We start from the raw sequence: 18,486 nt of genomic DNA, 5'->3' as shown, positions 1-18,486 counted from the left end.
TAGACACTAAGGAAGTTTTATTCAAGAGAATCATATAAAAATCATGACACCTAGTAAATAACATATGGGTGTCTTGATCCTAAGTATCAACCTCATAAATAAACATGTAAATGAAATTACAATCCATGAAATACACAATTTATTTGAAATATTTTTAAAGGAGAATATCTATAGAGAGTTCTTAAATGTTTTTCACTCAATAAAGCAAGCTACTGAGTTGTTGCGGTAATTGCAAGGCTCAAAGATTGTGATGAGACATTGAAGCCACTTCACCATTCCTCCAAGAAACTCACAAGTCTTTCATTCAAGTTCAAGTACAAAGTGGAGGACCTGTTTGACTAGGCAATCATGTTATGCCGTGAGAAGGGGTTTATACCACTGACTACAAAGCCCACACAAGTTTTAAGACACTCATGAACAAGTGCAAGTTTTACTCGTGTTGTTTGTTCATAGCTCATTGCTTTTCTCTTAATGTTTTTTTTTCTTTTCCTTTTGTTTTGAGTCTGGTGGTAAGATTACATCCCCAAAACTTGTGGGTCTAAAATACTCCTTGATTGTATTTTACACCTAGGAGTGAATGGCAAAAATGCTAGTGTGGGAGCCCAGAATCCTTCACAATACTTAAAAGCATCCCTAAACATTAATTATAAAATTTCATAATTCAAAAAGCAAACGATTCTTATCCACTTCTAATATGCGATCTACAAATAAAAAAATTGACGGTATACTCTAGTTGGCCATTTTAGGTGATTATGACAAGCAAAACAATATTATATTTTTGTTTTGTCTAAATATTTTATGCTTTTCGGGCAAAAAGTTATCTAGAAGTATTTCCATACCAGGTATAATTTTTTCAATATTGTGACCAACCTAAAAAAATGGGTTGTACACATTTTGTATGGCCAGAAAAAAAATCCCACAATTGAACCCTAGGAAGGTTAGAACTATTTTTTAGAAACTAAAAATACAATTCTAATTTCTTTCATAAAAATGCTCATCTAATGATTCTAAAGTTTAGATTCCAAAATTTTAGAAGGCTAAAATACTCCAAAGTAGGTCTTTTAAAAGGGCACAAGTTTATAATATGCTCCTATTGAGCTCGTTATTGGTGATCGTTTGTTTGTTGATGCTTAATGCACCCTTTTAAAAACTTCATATGCTTCCTTGGGTAAATACCCTATCTAGGAGTATTCTTAAGACCTCAAATTCTAGGGATGTAATCTTCTCAACCTAGCAATCAGCCCATTATTTGATGTGTTTTGAGTCATGATGCAAAGGCTAACACACTTAGAAGATTCACAATCAAAGATAAGGAGCTATCTAAAGTTAGATGCTGAGCAGACATCAAGCTCATATATGCTTAGCGGACGATAGGTCATGATACACAGCTAACAAGAATGATTTTATGATATAATTATAAACCGTTATATATACAAGAATACTTCAAATGTCACAATTGGGTGTAACCAAGCCAAGACTTAATATAAAGGCCCCCAATATTCCTTTAACACCCTGATAGCCGGTCACCATATACATCTTAATGACTGACCAATTATAATCACTATCAAACCTCTCAATTTGAGACCAAACTTTGGGACTCACATTTCAATGGCTACTATATGCCTCTCCATACGATATTGGATGACTTTGGACTTGGTGTGATGTCTCTTCAAATCCATCATCTATCAAAATAGTGTTTGATGGCCAGATCTTATGAGAACTCATCAAAGTATATCAAAATGAGGTGTAACTTTGAAGATACGATAAATAACACTTTTGATGCCTAGTTTGAGAATCATACAAATTGGACATCATCTAGATTCGTCAATCGCTAGGATATGCCTTGATTGCCGACCTCATCATATTAGTTGGGGAATTCATCCAAAACTTTGGAAATCATACAAGAGGCACACTAACCCTAGCCTTAAATTTTCAAGTCATTTGGAGATGATTTGACCACTTATCTATACTTGACGGTAGCCCAGATTTATATCTGTCATCTACCAGGCACATTCTTTATAAACAGGATGACATTCGGTCACTAAAATTGAGATCTTTCCTGATCTACAAGGAGTTTTCTCAAGATACTTGGACCAATGGAATTTTGATTCAAAGCTCTATTAGCTATGAGAGGATGACGTTTTTTTGTAAAAGTGGTTAGCTTCGCTATGATGGTATAAAATTATACCAAACCTTAATTATCGGGTCTTAAATATTCTGCAAGATATTTAGTGTTTTTGCTTCAAATTTTGTGATGAAGTGCATCATGAACCTTTTTACAAGATTATTAGACTCCAAGGTTCTATAATTTCCAAAGAAGAAAGCAGATTGATCCGCAATGGGCAAATTTCTATCACAATTTGCAATAAAAAATGTGTCAACTTCGATGAACAATATCTCCCTTGTTATTGATCATTAGAGGTGAGATTGGGACCATTGGATTCATCTTTGAGTCCTTTATTACCATGATAAATTTTATATCAAAAGGATTCATCATAAAAAAAAGCGACATCAATTGGATTCGACATGCAATAATAATATGCAGACTTGACTAACAACAGCTGCAAATAACCACTCTCCCTTGATTCTTTCCATCAATATCATAGCAAATCTTGTCGGTTGTGAGTTCAAATTCATATATCAGAGTCCCTTGACTTCATGAAATTCAAGCTTATCTTCATAACGTCTTGGAGGTGTTCTAAACTTAAATTTGCAAGTCATACTTATCTCATCGAACTACTCTCTCAGAGAGAGTTGGCTCCAACTGATGGATTTAGATAAACATTACTATTTTCAATGCTTATCTCATCCTAAATCATACCCACTAATATAGTGAAAGGCGACTGATGATTTTGATATTCACGAGTCCATCATTCCATTGATTTCATATGATAGAAAGGGAAAGAATAGAGGAGAGAGTGGAGAACCGTTTATCCCTTCCATTTTTTACACATTCAGTAGGGAATACAAGCTTCTAATAGAGGCCTTCAACTACATGTTGATACATCTACAGAGAGAGACAATAGTCTATCTACACTACTTGAAGACTAGATTATAAGGTGCAGTGTTCAAGTTGTACCAGTGCATATATCCATGTATATAAGCATGATATGCCTCTTGGTATTGATATTTCACGTAATTTCTATATATTTTATTTCTTAAAAATTTCTATATTGTATTAAAGGTGGAAGATAAGGTTTGTGGATGAACTATGTTGGGGCTTCCTAAATTTAAGGGATTAACATGACTGGAAATGGGGAAGTTAAAGAGACTTGTGGGTTGAGAGAGAGAGAGAGAAAGAGAGAGAAAGAGTTTTTGTGTATTTTTAACTTTATTTTTATTCATTCTCTTACTTTGCATTTCAAGGGAAGAATGTTTTTTTTCGGAGAGCTTGGTTATTTTTGGGGTAAACTCCATTACAAACCGTGCGATATAATATATTCTTCCATCTATTATTTCTATATTAGTTTCCTACATTTTTTTTCCTCCCTCTTCTATCTACAACCTAGTCATTGAAAGTCAATTATTATGTTTAGTCAAGCCTTTTGTAAAAAACGTATATTACATGTTCATTTGTCCCACAAAGTTTGTAAGTATTCCTTTCTCTTTCATTTTCTCCTTCACAAGATGTTGATTTGTATGAATATATTTGATCTTTCCATGAAGCATTGGATCCATGGAGATGGATATTACAATATAGAAAATACCTTAAAATTTAAGCCTCAAAAACTAGTCTTATGTCTTGAAATTATTATTTTAGCTTTTAGATGAGTTCTGGCCAAAATCATGTTTTAATTTATGTAGGAGAAATGACATGATCAGACCATACAAGGAGCGCCCAACTAGGGTGGCGCTCCCTCTCCAAAACCCAGCTTCAACGTTTTGTGGCCAGGATCTCGACTGGAACCCGTTCCAAATTTTTCGAGAGCTTGCTCCTATTTATAGGATTTTCGATCGCATGCACAAGGGATCTCGATCCCACTATCGCATGAAATGTGTTCCTTAAAATTGTAGATCTCGTTCCTGAATAAATTAGATCCCCGTTCCCAGAATTTTAGGAGCGCGAGCCCTACATTTCTGGAACTCCATCGCTACGTTCCCGAAACTTCCTAAAAGAAATTTCTTAAATAAAATTTAACTGTTAAAATAAAATAATTATATTTAAAACCAAATTTTCATAAAATTGGAGTTATGTGATGGGAGCGCAAACTAATCATGCACGAAACATGATCCTTCCTTGAATGGAGCTCGATCCTTTCTAAATAGCAACGTGATCATTCTTAGATGGGGGTACGATCCTGTGGTTGATGGGAGAGTAATCCTTACTAATATGGGAATACGATCCCATTATGGAACATGTTCCTGTTAAATAGGGATCTTGATCTCGATGTATTGGGAACGCGCTCCTTGTTCATACGAGATCTTGATCCGTTACTTTTACCCTCACAGGAACTTGCTCCTCGAGCTTCGAAACTTTGGGCAGACATCGATCCCGAGCTCCCACTCCCGGAACTAGAGCCGTTCTTGCTCCCACTCCCAGTAACTACGGATCAGACCTCTATTATCCAAGATTACCTTTCTCGAAGGTTAAGATTTTTAAGACTAAGGGTTTTCATGCATGTCAAATTGAAAGAAAAGATAGATTTTCTTTAGAAATTTACATATACAAATGGGGAATTCAAGAGTGAAAAGGAGCATTTAGAATTTGTATAAGGCCACGAAACTCATTTTCCCCAAAAAATTCATTTTCCGAGAAGATGCTCATAGATGAGAAAGTATCTATTATTATACATTAAGCGAGAGTTCCTCCCTTTATTTTATTGATGTGTGTCATTTCTTTTTCAATATTTCCCTAGGTTTTCTTAAATTTTCTCTATTTTGACCTTCTATTTGTTGCAATTGCTTCTAACTCTCTTCTATTAATTGCTATTAATCTCTCTCTTTGGGTAATTACTACAAATTTTATCCGTATTCTTCACTATTATTTAAGTACTTAGTATAGCTCCCAACTTTCTATATCTCTCTCTACAATTAACTAATGTTCTCCTCCTCATTCTCTTTCCTCTCAATGTATCTTTCCCATCCATCTCCACTGCATCTCTTTGAAAGTTATGTTCTTATATTATAAAGATTTAAAAATAAAATATTTGATAATGTAAATATTATAATTAATTATATAATTAAACAATTTCTATCCAAATTATAATTTTATTTATTTACTATAACTTATTTATTGAAATGATGATAATTATGTAGTATTATTAGTTAACTATTAAAAGTCATCAAATCAAATGTTTATTGTTTTTACTAAGAGATGAACTTAGAGAGAGAATCCTATAATAATGGAGTAGACGAAACTAAACCACCAATTAAAATGAATTATTTAGTACCATGAAAATAAATCAAACCAAGAATCAAAGCCAAAAACCATATTTATAGGTACCATGAAACTCTTTAAACCACCATGTTTTCTTTGGTGTTCTGTACTAACAGTTTGGTTTATCTTCTCTATATTTTTTTTATGAATATAAAAAACCTATTGGAATCTTCTCTATTTATCTCACTCCTCTATGGAGAACTCTCTTTCTAACTCATAGGTGTTGCTAAGTTTTCTTATTCTCTCTCTACATATCCTACCTAGAAAACCAATATGGCTTGCCCTCTCTCTCTTTCTCTCTCTCTCTCTCTTAACAAAAACTCTGATCAATCTCTAAACACGTTGAGCAATGTTTTCTTGTTCTCTCTACAGAAAATTTAGACGTTATTGTGTTGTTTTCTTGTTCTCTAACTTTAGAAAATTCAGAGGATTTGTTGCATGTTCTTATTCGCTCTAGAAAATTTTGAGGTTGTTATGTGGCGATTTTTGTTAGTATTCTTTAGTTATTGACGTTGGGACATGATGCTAAATTCCCTCTTTCATGATGGGTGTTTTCATCATAGAAGAATGGCCTTTTATGGAGGAGCCTATAAAAGTGAATTTTAGAGAGAGAAAACATAAGAAAAGTGTAGAGAAGATTTGGGACGTAGAGATTGGGAGTTCTGAACAAATCCTAGCATATTGTGCCATTGTATTGGGTCAGATTTCAATCGGATATTCTTATAGTGACGAAGTTAGTCAATGGAGTCAAATCAAAGAGTCGATCAATGGTGTTATTGTAGTAGGAAAATCAATTTGATATTTATTTACCATTGTATGAGGTAATCTCTATAAAACCTACAAACTTGTAAATTTCTTATTATTGATAGTGAATCATGTCCTTGCCGGTTGCCTGTAGATGTAGCCTGATTTTAGGAGAGCCATGTATATTGTATATTGATGGTGCTTTGATTATAGTTTGTAATATGTAGTTGTGCCATTAGAGACCTTATTTTACTTTGTGTCATTAGAGTTCCTATTTTACTTTTTCTTGATTTCATCAAATATTTACCAAATTTATTATATCACAAATTTAAATCTTATGTGTTGGATTTCTTGGAATCAATTTGTCGGTGATTACCAAGTTGATTTTGAGGTATTATATTTGTTATAGTAGGTGGTTCACTACAACAACAAGTAATCAAGGTAGACTTGTTCCCAACAAGTGGTATCAAAGCCAGATTCAAGGAAAGTGTGTAATAATTTGGGAAATGGCTAATTTTAAAATTTGAAGTAAAGAAGTTTGATGGAAAAAATGATTTGAAACATTGGAAAATAATAGTTCATAATATATTGGTACAACAAAGTCTTGATAAAGCACTATAAGGAATATTTAAGGAGCCGAAAAAATGAACGACAATGATTGGGAAGAAATGGATAGGAAGGCACTCGCCATTGGTTGCTTGTATTTAGCGATTGAGATACTATTTAATATATTAAGAGCAAAAAAGGCTATGGATCTATGGTTGAAGTTAGAAATCTTGTATCAAACAAAGTCTCTCTCAAATAGAATTTTCTTAAAAAAAAGTATATTATTTGAGGATAATAGATGGCATGGAAGTGTCAAAACACTTGAATGAATTTAACAAAAATATTTGTCAAACTCAAGGGTACCAAGGTGAATTTGGATGAGGATTATAAGGCTCTAACATTGCTATGTTTGTTACCAAAGTCTTATGATAATCTTATTACCACTTTGAGCTATAACAATGAAGAATCCTTCAAATTGGATTTGGTTTGTGGTGCTCTAATTGCCAATGAATTTCGAAGGAATGTATCATGGATGATTCGATGGGATCCAGAATAGATATGCTTGTGAAAAGAGGCCGATTGGATGAACCGATTAGTTCATCAAGAGATTCCTCAAGTAGTTGATCAAAGTCGATGGGGTCTTATGACAAAGGTTGTTGGTTTTATAGTAAACTTAGTTAAATTCCTCACACATTTCCGATTCGAGAATGGAACGTCTAGGCAAGGCAAAAAATGAGGCACATTAAGTTGAAGAATCAGCATTCAGTTATATTGAAGAAGACATGGTGATGGGTGAGATACAATATCAAGTAATAGCAAAGTTGGGCTCTTGATAGTGGAGCCACACATCATATGTGCCCGCATAAATCGTGGATTGATGCATACGAATGTGAAAGCAGTTCGACATCAATAAGAAATAATTCAGTGAGTAAAACAATCAAAATGGGCTCAGTTTGCATAAGGATGTATGATGAGATGATTCAAATACTTTAAAATGTGAGACATGTGTCGGGTTTAAAGAAAAGTTTGATTTCACTTTCTTCTCTAGGAAGGTTACAAATTTACAAAGGAAGGTGGAGTGCTCAAACTTTCAAATGAGGTTTTGGTTACGATGAAGGGAGTCTAGCACAAATACTTGTATAAATTATTGGGGGTGAAGTATTGTGAATGAAAAGGTAAATTTGGTTATAGAAGAAGAAGAAGATCAAGGGGTATGTGATTTGGCAATGGGAGATCTTAGTAGCATAAACAAATTCACGACAAGGTGGAGAAATTAAAGATTTGAGACTTTCACAAGAGGATGTGAACTGGAAAGGACCTCATAAATTTTATTTGGGCCAATGTGCAAGGTTTGATGAAGGAAGAGCCGATTGACTAGAGTATTGTATATTACTGTAATGTTGATTTTGATTATTATCATATTTTGTATAAGATTTGTTATTTCACTTGTTTGTAGTTTTCTTGATTGGCTTGTGTGTAGCGTAGGAAGAAAAAATTGGAATGGAGTGAAATGGGTATTTTAAAATTTGAGACGTATGAACAAGCATTGTTAAGGCTATGAACATAAACAAGGCTTCGTGGGAGAGACTTATGGAAAAGATCTTGGTCATATGAGATCAAGCACCTGTTGCACTTGTAGGTGTGTCGAAAATGATTAACCTAGTACATGTTTGAAGGCAAGATGGCCTCAAGAACTCAAGGAGGAGAGTATTGAAGAAGGTGGACTTCGCATAAGAAGAATAAACACAAAGGAAGATGTGAAAGGCATGCTCACAACGGTTATTAGGATAGAGAGATTATAACATTGGCTTAGTTATCTAGGTTCTTCAAAAGGGAATAACCGGATATAATTAGCAAGGCAAGGGTGTGATTTTGCATCAAGGATGAGATTGTTGAATATGATGCCAAAATCACTCTCATATGGTATTCCCTCTTTTATAAGGATATTTTTATCATAGAAGAATAGCCTTTTATTAGGCCTACAAAAGTGAATTAGAGAGAAAACATAAGAAAAGTGTAGAAAAGTTTTGGGACATAGGGATTTGGAGTTTTGCACAAATCTTAGCACCATTGTAACCTTGCTTTGGGCTTGATTTCATCGGGATTTTCTTGTTACGACAGGGTTAGTGGATATACACAAAGGAATGAGCTGATCGATGATTTTATTGTGGTAGGAAAATCAATTTGAGCTTTCTTTACCTTTGTACAAGGTAATATCTATAAAACCCACAAACTATAAATTTCTTCTATTGATAGTAAATCATTTCCTTGACGGTTGCCTGTAGATAGAGCCCAATTTTGGGTAAACCATGTATATTGTGTGTTGATGGTGCTTTGATTATAGTTTGCAATTTGTTGTTGTACCATTAAATTTCCTATTTTATGTTATCTTGATTTCTCATATATTTACCAAATTTTCTACGCCATATATTCAATTCTTGGGTGTTGGATTTCTTGGAATCAATTTGTTGATGATTAGCAAGTTGGTTTCAAGGTATTACATTTGTTGTAGTTGGAGGCCTCAATAAGAGGTAATCGAGGTAGCCTTGGTTTCCAACAATTGAGAGTCACGAAAGAAAAATATGTCGGAAAAGATATCAAATTGTTATTACTTGTACTTAAAGATGAACTTAGAGGGAGGAAGAGAGAATCCTACGATCATAGAGTACCATGAAACTAAATCATCAATCAAAATGAGATGTATGATACCATAAAAGTAAATCAAACCAACCATGAAAATAAGCCAAACCAAGACTCAAAACCCAAAAAACCATGAAACTTGTAACTAAACCAAAACCTATAAAAATAAACAAAAGCCCATGAAAATCAATCAAAAGAAAATGTACTTGAAAAATAGCAAACAGAGAAAGTAAACTAAGAGAGAATGGTACCTGAAAAATGAAAGCGAGATAAGAGGAACTAAGAACTTGTTGGAATTTTTATGTGTCTTGGGAAAGAGTGAGGAGGTTGAAATATGTTAATCTTTCATAGAAATCTGTTTTTGTGGGTTTAATGAGAAAGATTATGTTAGCAACTAAATGTTTCTATTTTCTCCTTGTATGAGCTATTCACTATTTGGAAGAATATCAACATCCTCTATTTTTCCTTTATCATTCTATATAAAGTAAATCCTACCAAAATCTTAAAATATCTCTCAATGGCATCTCTCTATACATATCTATCTATCCACACTCATTCTCTCTTCTTATATCTCTCTCCTATAGTTTCTATAAAAGTTTCTCATCTCTCATTAAATCTCTCATTATCAAGAACTCCTCTCTTATTTTTTAGAAAATCTCTCTATCTCAAAAAATAAAATATTATTTTTTGGAGTTTAGCTGTATCTACCCTTCAAAAGCTTCTATAAAAATATATCATCTCTACTAAAATCTCTCAATCTCATGAATTTTCTATTTCCATTTCTCTCTCTCTCTCTCTCTCTCTCTCTCTCTCTCTCTCTCTCTCTCTCTCTCTCTCTCTCCACTCTTTTGTCTCTCTCTAAGCATTCACTCTCTCCATCTCCCTATCTCTCTCTTCCCCTATGCATAAGCTTGCATAAAATCTCTCTTTATCCATTATAGGGATTTCTCTCTCTACCTCTCTCAACCCCTCTCAACCCTTCAAAAGTTTCCATTAAAATCTTATGTCCTAAAATCTCTCAATCTCAAAAAAAAAAATTTAATATTTTATCTCATTCTACACATCTCTTTAAAATTGTTGTGTATTCTCTCTTTCTTCCCCCTAAAGATAGGAAATGTGTTTTACAATCTCTATAGCATTAGGTCCTTTTTTATTCTCGTGATACCTGTCCACCTTAAACTCTGATTTAATAATGCAGTATACATAAGTATAACCACAAATGCATGCATACATGACCCCCCTCCTCCCCCCCCCCCTAAAGATACAATTTCCATAAAATTCTCTCATCAAATCTCTCATTTTCAAGAACTCCTACAATTTCCATAAAATTCTCTCATCTCTCATGAAATCTCTCATTATCAAGAACACTTATCTTATTTTTTATGAAATATATGTCAAAAAATAAAATATTATTTTTTAGGAGTTTACCTAGATCTACCCTTCAAAACCTTCTATAAATCGCATGAATTTTTTATTTCCATTTCTATCTTTTATTATATCTTTGTCTCTCTCCACTGTTTTGTCTCTATGCATTCACTCTTTCTATGTCTGCCTATCTCTCTCTTCTTCTATGCATAAGCTTGCATAAAATCTCTCTTTATCCATTATAGGGGTGTTTTTCTCTACCTCTCTCAACCCTTCAAAAGCTTCCATTAAAATCTTGTCTTAAATCTCTCAATCTCAAAATACATTTATTAATTTTTTCTCTTTCTACACATCTTTCAAAATTGTAGTGTATTCTCTCTCTTTCATCCCCTTATAGATAGGAAATGCATTCTCAGTCTCTATAGCATTGGGTCCTTTCTTGTTCTCATTATACATGTCCATCCTTTAAACTCTGGTTTAATAATGCAGTATACATAAGTATAACCACACATGTATTCATATATGACACCTCCCCCCACACACACACAATTTTACATGTATAACCACACATGTATGCATGTATGACACCCCCCCTCCCCCTCGCCCTCCCCCCACAAACTCTGATTTAATAATGCAGTATACATAAGTATAACCACACATGTATTCATGTATGACACCCCTCCCCCCCCCCATCCCCATACACACATGCAATTTTGCATGTATAACCACACATTTATTCATGTATGATACTATTCATGTATAACACCCCCGCCGCACCCCCGCCCTCGCCCCCCACACACGCAATTTTGCAGCTTTTCTCCTCTTTTTTGGTAACATCCATTACCCTGCATGTATGTGTGGCCGTAAAAATAACAATTTTGAATTTTAACATACAAAAAATTACAATAAATTTTTTTTTTTTTTGTCTCACCTAGATTCTCTTATTATTTTCTATTTTAAAATATTAGAAGTTGAATTCTCGATACTAGAGAGAACGAAAAACTTAAAACTTTTTATTTTAGAGTATGACTAGATATTTAATGTTAAATAGTATACCTATTTAGGTTTTCAAAATTTCATAAAGAATTATGTAGTTTAAATTATATTTTACAAATTTTAATGGACATGTGCTAATTAATTTTACGTTAAATTTTTTTAATTAAGATTACAAACATTTTGTAGAATATTCTAATGTGGAGATGAATTCATTTATCTCTCTCTAAGACTATGTTTTATTGAAAATATTTTCAATAGAAATATATTTTTGTGATTAATATTTAATGTAACGTGCATCGCAGATACATTTTATTAGTTTAATTTAAAAATGTGGATGTACACTTGATGTGGATCGGAGACCTTGTCTCATTTTATGAGCAAGTACAAATGGCTGGGCTGGGTAGGTTTCTTAGTCATTTTCCATGAACAATTTAGTATGATAGTAGTACCTTGGGGGAAAGTACAACGCATCTTGTTTACGCTATATAACAAAAAAGAGGGGCATCAACCGTTGATTATCTATGGGGACGATATGGATCCACCAATTGAAAACTACAGGGGGATTCTCCATACTTCCTTAAATACGAGTTTAAGTGGCTGTCAAGAGGAGTGCTTGGTAGGTACATCATCAAAAGTCATTGCTAGGAGTATGCTGGCTCGAAAAGTTCAATTTTTAAATTTACCAACAACCTATCATTATTTTATTTTATTTTTTATTTTTCCCTAAAGTTATAAAAACCCACCCTACCCAATTTTATAAGCATGCCATCCCTCAATACTAAATGACTTACTCTCCTAACCCACAAAACATTTTATACGTGTTGTCTGACACATTTTTTATGCCCGGCCGGCACAAGCAAGTCCAATGCATTTTTTTTGTAGGATGGACATATGTTGGGTAACATGTTTTGGAATCATGGGTTAAAATTGGGGGTATTTTAGTTTAAAAAATTTATATATATTTTAACTTATAGAGGGGGTTGCAAAGAAAAGTATTAATAAAGTTAATAGTGTGTATCAAAGTGTTGAGGAGGAGGATGCTTAAAAATTACAAATTGAGAAGTCTTTATAATTTTTCCTTTAATTTTTATTTTTTCTAATATTCAACAGCCAGTCATTTTGTGTGATTCAACTTTTATAGTCATCACGCCGTCAACTCCAAGGGCCAAGCACTTGCATCTTGAATCTTACACATTTGTCAACCCGCTATCCCTACTATCATGATTTTAATAGAAGAAAAACCTTCCATTGCACCAATCAAATAATATTGTGTTGTGTTAGTGACACTGAGAAATTTTCTTATGAGGATTTATAGTATTTGATTTTTCAAATACTTTTTTATCCACCTTGTCATTAATTGTCAAAAAAAAAAAAAAAGATATGAAGTGGTACAAGGATATCATCACGACTCTTGTTTGTCATATTTTTAAATTGGGGGAATCTCAAAATTTAAAAAACAAATCTCAAACTTTGTGACGTACCCAACCCATTCAATTTGATATTAAATGACTAGACGTGATTTTGACCTTTTTGTAACAATGGTAAATAATATCATATATATATATATATATAATTATTTCAAAAAAATAAAAATAAAATTCATTGACACAATAGATCTAATTATCTATTAAATAGACAGTGCATAATCACTTTCATCCTTTATTTAAAAAATCGATGACCCAATAAAAAATCGGCCTGACTGTTCCGGATCTAGCCAGGGATTCAGCGATGTTACTATACAAGATCAGAGTGCACTCGTGAGTCTGACACATCACTACTTCCAAGGTGAAAATCGGACATCGTCACTGTTAAAATAGAATATTTTTTCTTTAAAAATTACTGACCCATCACACAATTTTATCACGTGTCCCCAACGCAACCACATGACTTTGCCACTCTATCACAAGTTGTGGTCCCCCGTGTAATATTGAATAATTTTTATATGCCTTGGCACTCCCACGATTTTTCAATGTGGGATAATTATGGCTTTGCATCGAGCGCCTTATATGACTATGTATTTAACGATGCATTCATTAAAAGTTTTTATTTAAAACCTTCCTTGTATGACCATGCAATTATACACTTGTTTCCAACTATAAGGAAGGCTTAGGAATACTATTTAAGACACCATGCTTTTATACGACCCATTTTTATAACCTTATTATTGGTGTATATTCAATGGTATTTTAAAACCTTCTTTATATGCATTCAATAGTATTCTAACAATTTTTAAACTATGTTTATTATAGTATTATAAGTTTATAACTAATAATTATGCATTGATAACTAAATCTTGTATTTTTTTTATTAACTTATTTGTATTACAAATTATGTAATGTATTATTTTTTTATAATTGTAAATAAGATTTTTTCAATTAGATGGTATTATAATATATTTTAGATTTGTTCTTATTTGTGTATTAAATAATTATAAAATATAAACCAACAATTTTAATTTCAATATCTGATATTATAATTAGTTAGGTTGTTAGAATTTTGGATTAGTAAAGCGAAATAATAAATGTTTTATACTTTGATGTGATACTAATTTTTTGATGCAATATTATAATATTATATTATAACTAATAATTATACAGACATCCAAACAGAAAAACAACGTCTCAGTAGTCACCGATTTCTACAAAGTAATAAAAGCGCATAATGATGGAGTTCCTTTTAAAATGCTTTCAACTGAGGATGTATCTTTCTTAGAAATAGGGGTTGGAATGGATGAATTGTGACATGCGGTTTTTGGTTTGCCCAGGGATAAGGCCCTAGGGCCAAATGGTTTTCCTCTTTTATTCTTTCATAAGTTTTGGGATTTTCTTAAGGATGAACTAGTGTTGATGGTTAATAAATTTTTACTTAGGGGTATTTGAATAAAGCTATAAATTTAACTTTTATTGCTTTGATTCCTAAGAAGTCTTCAATTGCGGGTATCAATGATATTTGACCTATTAGTCTTTTGACTAGTCTATATAAGATCATATCCAAAGTGTTGGCTGAAAGAATTAAAAGTGGTTCTTCCTATTATTGTTTTAGGTACACAATATGCTTTTATAAAAGGTAGAATGCTTATGGATGAGGTTTTGATTGCCCTAAAGTGCATTCATGCGAGAGCAGTAAATGAGTCACTAGGGGTTATTATTAAACTTGAAGTGGAGAAAGCATATGATCGTATAGAGTGGGCTGTGTTAGATGAAATCCTTCTTCGTATGGGTTTTGGTGAGAAATTATGAAAGTGAATTTCAGGATGCTGGTCTATGGCCCACTTTTTAGTTCTAGTTAATGGATGTCTGAAAGGTTTCTTTTAAGCTTCTAGGGGTATTCCACAAGGGGATCCTTTATCCCTTTTCTTTTTTACTTTGGTGGGTGAAGCTTTCAATCTGATGATTAATAATGTGGTGGATAGTGATATTTCTTCCAGCTTTAAGGTTAGCCCCAATGGTCAGACTATTTCTCATCTTCAATACACAGATGACACTCTGCTTTTCTGCGAGGCAAGTTCTCAATAAATGTTGAATATTCAGAGATTTTTGAGATGTTGTGTGTTGCCATTGTGTCTTAAAGTTAATTTCAACGAAACATCTATTATTGAAGTTTGTTGTAATCAAGTTCTGGTGGAGTCATTGGTAGTTGTGTTAAATTGTAAAGTAGAGTCATTTCCAATAAAATATTTGGGAATACCTCTTTTAGACTCTAGGTTGTCAAAGGAGATTTGGGACCCAGTGGTTAAGCATGCTAATTCTAAACTTGATATTTGGAAAGAAAAATATCAATTTTTAGGTAGGAGAGTTACTTTGATTAAATTTTCATTTTCTAATCTCCCTATATATCAAATGCCTCTTCTTTTAATGCCTGCAGAAATCATTAAGAAATTGGAGAAGTTGATGAGGGATTTTTTGTGGGGCTCTGATGCTAAAACAAAGAGATATCATCTTGTTAGTTGGAATAGAATTTGTACACCCAAGTGTGAAGGTAGTTTGAGCATTCACAAGTTAAAATTAGTCAATCAAACTTTACTTGCAAAATGGTGGTGCCATTTGTTAAGTAGGGAAGGACATCTTTGGATTGAAGTTTTGAAAGCCAAATATATATTTGACTGGTGTCATAATATGGTTGCGGTAGGATTTGTTGGTGGACGTTCTCTCACTTGGAGGGCCATTGTGTCAATGCCTTCTTTTTTCAGCATCATTTGAGATGGTTGGTGGGTAAAGGTGATATGGCCTTGTTCTGACTCTCAAGGTGGGCATCTGAATTCCCATTTAAATTATAATTTCTTGACATATATCATAGAAGCTCACAACAAATGGCTATTGTGCATGAAGTAGGCAGTAGCCATCGATCAATCTATGGAGTTGCAAAATATTTTGGAGGAGTTATTTATCTCATGCTCAGAAGAGGATATTGCAATTTGGGATTTGGAACTTGATGGTGTTTTCTCAATAAGGTCAGCATATAATATCTTGTTCCATGATCGAATAAGGTATAATCAGCCTTTTTTAAAGGAAATATGGAAATGGAAAATCCTTTATAAATTGTAGGTTTTTATTTCAATTTTGGCTCAAAGTAAATACCTTAGAGTGGATAATATGAGAAAACGATGTAAGATCATTATTAATATGTGCCCTTTTTGTAAAAATGATGTGGAGACACAAGATCATTTATTTTTGTATTGTCATTTCACCTCTTTGCTTTGGGATCATACTTCGGTTTTAGAATTAAATGCTTTGATGACTTCTTAAGTATTTTCATTCATTTGTTTTCATTATCTCAAGAACACGGTTTTGATGAGTCAGCCGATTGACCTATTGCCGTGCGGTCCCTCGTGAAGAAAGGAATTCACAAAAATAACATTTATTCTTTGGCTAGGAAGAGAAGGCCAATGCAAAGGACTTGGACCCTAAATTGTTAGGAGGCATGTTCTTCTTTTTCGTGGTGGGCACAACTGGGGGAATTACGTCCCTTCTCACTTCGGATATGCCCATCTTTGAAAGGTAATAAATATGTCATTCAGCAAATTAATTGTGTAGAAATTTATAGCAAAATTATGTTTTATTTTCAGAATTTAAAAATAGTTTTATATATTTCATATTTTACACTCCGGTCCCACTTTTTGAGATTAAAATGTATATTGTAGTTTTAGCTCTTTCTATGAGGTAATTTGATGATGCTGGATGTTACCATTTTTTTGGGAAATTAATCAAATCACACCTAAAATATCAACTGTTTAATGTTTCACCCATTTTTCAAACCGCACTCAAAATATCAACTATTCTTACTCATCATTACATGTCCTTTGATGGAATGTTTGAAATTAAATCAATAGAAATGGATGAGATGCTAAATATTTCATCTCTTGGGATACCTTTTGATAAAGTCCTTTATTTATTTGAGCCATAGTCAATGTAAATATACTACTTCCAAACTCACTTTAACTCTGATATTTCAGATTTGAAAATATAAGGAAGTTACCCCATCTCCCCATTCCTAGTGAAAGTGTAAGCATTTCAAGTTCCATTCTTCAATTTTAAGATTTGCTAAATTTATGGATTCTAAATCTAGGGCTTAAAACGAATTTGAGAGATACAAGAAGCATGTTCATCCCTCAGTGTTCCAAATGGGAATTCAGACTTCATTCCAGATTCATAGCTCTTTTGAAGAATGCTATTAATGACCTGACGCTTTAAAAATAGATAAAGAGTTTTGTTTAGATGGAAGTTCATAAGTCACATTATATCATTCTTGTTGTTTATTTGTATAATGAAAACTATAGAGTCAGCAGTTCTATGGGGTCATCCATCATGATATTGTTATTGTAATAGATGAAAATTTTTGTATTCTTAGGGTTGTTTTACCCACATACCTCCTTTCTTTTGTGTTTATTACTGAGTTTTTGATACTTCGGTTGCAGTCCTCATGCTTTTACTGGTTTACTTGGCCTCGCCCTCCTCACAGTTCAGACAATCTTGGCCACATTATTCGAGGTAGTAATTGCGAACCTGCTTTAACTATTCAAATTCCTCTCAGAAGTTTTGCTTATCATGCGTTGCATTGAGAATTGAAGGCATTACATGAAAATTTCATATCCCATCTCTTCCGAATCCTGTTATATTTATTTGCTTGTTTTGTTTTCTAGTTGCAAGTTTTACAGAGTGCTTTCTATTGATCTTTGAACTTATCTTCTATGTCGGGTTATGCTCTCCTACACACCACCTTGTACTAACTCCATTGGATACCCTGGTAGATCAGCTCTACCATACACCACCATGCGTACGTCTAATGAAGATGAATTTCAACTCATACAAAGTGACTGAATTTAATGTCTTAAGAGTCATCAATCTTGCTCTTCTTTTAGATAATTTTCATAAAGAATTGGATATGCTAATTCCAATTTATGTCTGAATTGGATATGCTAATTCCAATAAAGAATTGGAATATCCAATAAAGAATTTATTGGATATGCTAATTCCAATTTATGTCTGAATATGCTAATTCCAATTTATGTCTGAATTAGCATAAAGAGTTTATTGGATATGCTAATAAATTATTTATTGGATATGCTAATAAATTCCAATTTATTGGATATGCTAATTCCAATTTTATTGGATAAGCTAATTCCAATTTTATTGAATATGCTAATTCCAATTTATTGAATATGCTAATTCCAATTTATTGAATATGCTAATTCCAATTTTATTGAATATGCTAATTCTAGTTTATTGAATATGCTAATTCCAATTTGTTGATATGCTAATTCCAATTTATTGAATACGCTAATTCCAATTTATTGGATATGCTAATTTCAATTTAGCATA

At 32.9% G+C, this 18,486-nt stretch overlaps 1 long non-coding RNA gene and 1 pseudogene across 1 annotated transcript; both read left to right on the top strand.

Annotated features, from left to right (window-relative positions):
• LOC105421134 (bifunctional dihydroflavonol 4-reductase/flavanone 4-reductase-like) overlaps nucleotides 1–455 on the top strand; it is a 36,490-nt pseudogene extending 36,035 nt beyond the window's left edge.
• Nucleotides 456–15,986: 15,531 nt separating this feature from the next.
• Nucleotides 15,987–17,169, top strand: LOC148781376 (uncharacterized). The gene is made up of 3 exons (XR_016059940.1): nucleotides 15,987–16,118; nucleotides 16,541–16,665; nucleotides 17,121–17,169. It is a non-coding gene; the product is annotated as an uncharacterized LOC148781376 (long non-coding RNA).
• Nucleotides 17,170–18,486: the final 1,317 nt, after the last annotated feature.

Source organism: Amborella trichopoda, chromosome 7 (genome assembly GCF_054954075.1).
Source record: "Amborella trichopoda isolate Santa Cruz 75 chromosome 7, AtrichopodaSantaCruz75HAP2 v2.0, whole genome shotgun sequence".
Classification (NCBI taxonomy): domain Eukaryota; kingdom Viridiplantae; phylum Streptophyta; class Magnoliopsida; order Amborellales; family Amborellaceae; genus Amborella; species Amborella trichopoda.
This window is presented reverse-complemented; position numbering and strand designations above follow the sequence as displayed.